Source organism: Acomys minous, assembly GCF_964271855.1.
Source record: "Acomys minous genome assembly, chromosome: 12".
NCBI lineage: Eukaryota > Metazoa > Chordata > Mammalia > Rodentia > Muridae > Acomys > Acomys minous.
The window spans coordinates 39,499,634-39,504,922 of NC_140493.1; positions in this window are offsets into that span (position 1 = coordinate 39,499,634).

Consider the following 5,289-nt stretch of genomic DNA (forward strand, 5'->3'; position numbering starts at 1 on the left):
ATTTTGTCCAGTGGCTGGTTTGCCATGTTTGAAGCCATCTCCATAAGGAGGTTCTTTGATGCTCATCATCTTCTTTGAGGTAGGCTGCATGTTGCCAGGAATTCACCTGTCTTATTGTCAATCCTTAACATAATAAAAACATCTTTAGATGCCATATTCTGTAGGTCTCTGAGGTTTTTGAAGACCTTATCTAACTATTTTACCTTAGCTATCTATAGAATTATATCTATTTGTTAAACCTAGGATGTGTATTCTTGTCATAAAAATAGACTAGTAATTGACATGACAATGAGTTGATTAACTAACAATTAACTTGTATTACTTAACAGCCTGCAATCTTAAACAGCCTGCAGTAGCACTTTCAATGTATTGGAAATAAATCTTGTATTATAATTGCGTTATATGGGTACAATTCCTCAGATAAGAGTATATATATATAATGTGTGAAGAATAACCTTAAATTTGAATTTTATACCAATGTATCAAAATTAAACTTATTTTGCATGACTATACAAATTTCTATACCAATGAATTAAAAATATCCTTATTTGTGAGTAACAATTAAGGCCTTAAGTTGAGGAGTAGATTCAATAATCTACTTTTTGTCCTATCATCCCTATGAATTTATATATTTCCCCTTCTTTCTTTTCAACCCTCTCTCCATACCTAAGGAAGAAAGATAAAGGAAAAGAGAGACACCCCTGAGTCCAACCTCACTTTATTTCTGAATAAGACCAATAGTAACTTATAACCAACTCCCAATGAAAATAAACATCGATAGCCCAAGAAAGCAACCAACAACCTACACACCCCCCTTTAAGGGAAATGGAGCATTGTTCTCTTAGGGTTTCTGACAGCTGATTTGGGACAAATAATACCTTTGTAGGGGCCCAAATAAAATTGGGGAAAATGGTTAAACAAGCTAGGAATAGCATTTGTGGTCCAGTTTCTAAATGTTGAGAAATGCTGAGAAATTCCAGGCTTAATAGAAGTCCTGTGTGGGACAGTCTGAAATGCTGGACCAATTGGGATTGGAAGCTTTTCTTCCAAGCTTTCCTGTTCTGATGAGGGACAGCAGCTGAAGCACTTGGGGCTGGAACATGAAGGATGCAGGATGTCAGCATCCAGCATGCTGAGAGGAATGAATCCTGTCAGGTCTGATCCAGCGTCAGTGTCTGGTTCTTTTGTTCTGAAAACATACAATATCTCACAAGCATCATACAGTCCCAAACAACTTTTGGTTGATTAGTTTTGTTTTCTGAATTTCATGCATGCACGTGTGTAGTGTGTTCAGGCTGCTTGCCCCTTCACAGCTTTATCCCTTTCATCTCTAGCAATTTCCACCTCTTCCCTACCAGGTTCATGAGTTTTGGTTTTGTTTGCTGAGTCGTTTAGTTTAACCAGGCCATCTGTGTGAGCCCTGCATTGGAACTATCCATTGGAGCCTCATGGGTTCACTAGTATTTCGCAACTTCCCCCCATCTCTGGACCTGTCAGTAGCAAATAGTTCAGTAGAGAGGGGTGGAATCCCCGAGCCCTCCTTCCATCCATGCCTGGTTGTTGATGGGACCATTTTTGTGTAGAACCTCAAATATTTTTAATCTGTGCAATAATTGTTTTTAAAATAAAACATGACATTTACTCATTTTTGGTATACCAAAAATGAGTAAATGTCATGTTTTATTGTGTGTGTGTGTGTGTGTGTGTGTGTGTGTGTGTGTGTGTGTAACATATATACATATGTGTGCATTCCTCTGAGAGTGTACTTGGATGCCAGAAGAGGCTGTCCAGTGTCTTCCTATACCACTCTGCCTTATCTTTTTGGTTTTTTGACCCAGAGTCTCTCACTGAGCCTCGTTGTTTCAGCTGGGCTGGCTGGCCAGTGAGCTGCTATGATCTGTCTCTGTCTCCCAACCAGGGTTCAGGCTTGTGTGACCATGCATAGATTTTACATCAGTACTGGGGATCTGAACTTGTGTGCTTTTGCTCTCACATCGAGCACTTCCTGTTATTCACCTTATTTAGGGGAACAAAGTCTTTCACGGAACCTGGAACTTACCAGTTTCCCTATGCTGCCTAGCCGGTGAGCTTCCCGGATTCATCTGGCATGAATACATCTTACTGTCTTTCATATTGGTTGCTTGCTTGAGCATTACAGTGTCTAAAAGGATATAGAGATTTTGTGCAGTATGACTGTGTGTGTGTGAGAGAGAATGAGAGAGAGAGAGAAAGAGAGACAGAGAGAGAGAGACACACACAGAGACAGAGAGACAGAGACAGACAGAGACAGAGACAGAGACAGAGAGACAGAGAGACAGACAGAGACAGACAGAGACAGAGAGACAGAGACAGAGAGACAGAGAGACAGAGAGAGAAATCTGACTTCCTCCGGAGATTCCTTCCATATAGTGGAGAATAACTGGCCACTTTCAAGACTGCTGTGGTTGTTTTGTCTCTGAGTCAAGGGATACATACAAAGAAGAAATGAACTCTCCTTGTACTAACTTTCAGAGACTCAAAACTCCTCTTTGTGACAAAGCCTGATTGGGTCACCCAATGGTTTCCTCAAGCCAGCTGCAGTTTCTTTGTCATTATTCAATGGTTCCCAGATACAGGCTTTGGGGTGTGGTGAACACTCACTGTTCCTTGTAAATAAATGTTTTATGGACAATGGAAAGTGTATACACACACACACACACGCACACGCACACATGCACACACACACACAAACTGTCCTAGAACACCAACTTCACACAGTGCTCTTGAGGTTGAGTCCCCAGAAGCCTGCAGGGATTCAGGCTGCCCTGGGACAGCTAAAGGCTTGCCTTGTCATCTCTTCAACTTCTCCTACACCTGAATAATCAAAAGGTAGGAAGACTGCACAAAGCCAAACATAGCTGGTTTGGTAACCTCCATTCCAAGGAAAACTCGCCAAATGTCCCCAGGGCCTTGGATAAGGAAGCAGGAAGCACCTTCTTGTGTTTTTACTCCAGCGGACAGGTCAGTACAAGCAGGGACTTTCAGACATGAGCCGGAGGTTGGACAGTCTGCTATTTAAACTCTCCGTCACACCCAGGGCTTTGACACTTGTCCAGAGACATTGCACAACACTGGTGGCAATAATTGCAATTATTACCAGGAATTATAAACCAGGAATCTGCTATTCCACCTGGGAGATTTGTACATTGTTCCTATGGTCATATCCAGAATTTTCTTCAACCTAACCCAAGTGACAACAGGGGAGTGTTCTCTGTTTATGGCTGCTGGTGTAGGACACCATGGAATAAGTATATGAGCTTTCCAGTTGTCAGAGAATTCTCTAGCAGTCACAGAACGACCACTTCAGAAAACTGGAGCATCACCAGCTCTGATCCTAACAGAGTAAGTACTTCAGCCCAAGATGATATCATGGAACATAGACTGCACACATACGATACTCACTTGACCATGGAGTAGGCTTGGAGAAGCAAAGACCGGCCCATATAGTCAGTCATCTCTCTTTGACTTGGAAATCATCCCTTCCCCAAGTGAGATCAGATGATGACTTCTACAACAGTGGAGAAAAGTTCCAGGGATAAAGAAAAAAGATTGTTCCAGAAGGCATTAATAGAATGTGAATTATCCATAGAAAGAACAGAGCAGGCCTGTACTTTGCTGCTCATATGAGCTGGTTGCGGTATGGAAGGGAAATCCTTGGACAGGTAAACCAAACAACACCACAACCTCGCATCACAGATGCGCCTGGGGTTGCCTGAGAGCCTTTGAGAACCCTCTCCCTCCTTCCAGCTCACCGCAGGAGGTGCCCTGGTGGTTTAATTTAGTCAGAACAGACCTTTCCTGCCTGACATTTCCCTACACAGTTTCTTCATGCTTTCTCTCCTTAGGCACTGTTCCCTACCCACCCATTATCCGCCCCGCCCCCTCGTCATCTCATTTTCTCCTTTTGCTCAGCCAAGTTAGTTTTTTGACCACCACATTCAGCTCCCCACCTTCTTTCCTCGCGTGCCTTCAATTCCCCCTGAGAGCTGTGGCTTTACGGAAAGGGCCATTGCTCTACCTATAGGTTCTGCAGTGCAAGCTGCCTCTGTCCAAGACAGAGCAGCTCAAGGTAAGAGAAAAGTTCTCTGGAGGCAAGGAGAGAGCGGTCTCACAGAACACAGGTGTCATGTTTTCACGACCAAGTTTGTTTATTGAACAGAGTATCAGCCATCCATTTCCTTCTTCTCACATGGACCTATGACAAGCCACATGACATTCTTGATGAAACCTTAGTTTGGGGGCTAGCTATCGGCAGCCTTGAGCTAGCCTGTGTTCTGCTGGCCCTGTTGTTTGGCTCAGGCCCAGTCTGCACTTTCACTGCCCTTTGTGGAAATATTGTGGATCCAGGTGACTGATGCGGCTACGTGACTTCCATGCCACATGAAAGGTGCTAGCCCGAGGTCGCTAACAGATCTCACGCACTCAGTAACCCACTGACCTGGATGAAGGCAGACGTGGGGACTCCCTCCTGAAAAGAGGCTGTTAAAACTGTTTCACTCATCTGGGCATGGTTGCGCACACCTGTAATCTCCTAGCACTCGGAGAGGTAGAAGCAGGCAGATCTCTGTGAGTTCGAGGCCAGATTGGTCTACAAAGTTAGTATCCAGGCCAGCCAAGGCTACACAGAGAAACCCTGTCTTAAAAAAAAAAAACCAAAAACCAAAAATCAAAACCAAACCAAACCAACAACCAAACAAACCAAAAAAATCCTTCTTTGCTCTTCTTGGAACCTGCATTGGAAACCTGTTTTCTGGATGCTGTCCTCCTTCCTCTGCTTGCCAGCGTTTCTGTCAGTCTTCTTGGGTCAGCTGAAGTGTAACCTCTGTTGAAACCAAACATCTAGGTGACTGCCTTTAGGCCGACTGTTGAGTGGTCTCATTGGACTGGACTGGAAGAGCAGTAAGATGACTGGATGCTCCTGTCGCTTAGGCACTCTCTGCTGAACAAAAAAGCAAGCAGTCAGTAATTTAGGGGATGGGTGCCCTAGAGCACCCCTCCTCCAAAACACGTTTTTCTCATTAGCTCAATCTCTTCTTACCCTTTCTCTATTGTCTGTTTCCAAATGTGATTTTCATGACTCATGTTCCTGGGTCTTGTTTTGAAAACAAAACAAAACAAAACAAAACGTGAGTAATGACTGTAAACAGCATCGTCTCCCTGATTTCCGGGTTCATGGTGGTGCCTAATCAGTTGGTTATTCTGTTATTTAACAAATATGTCAGGTGGCTCATTTGTGCACCACTGTGCTGT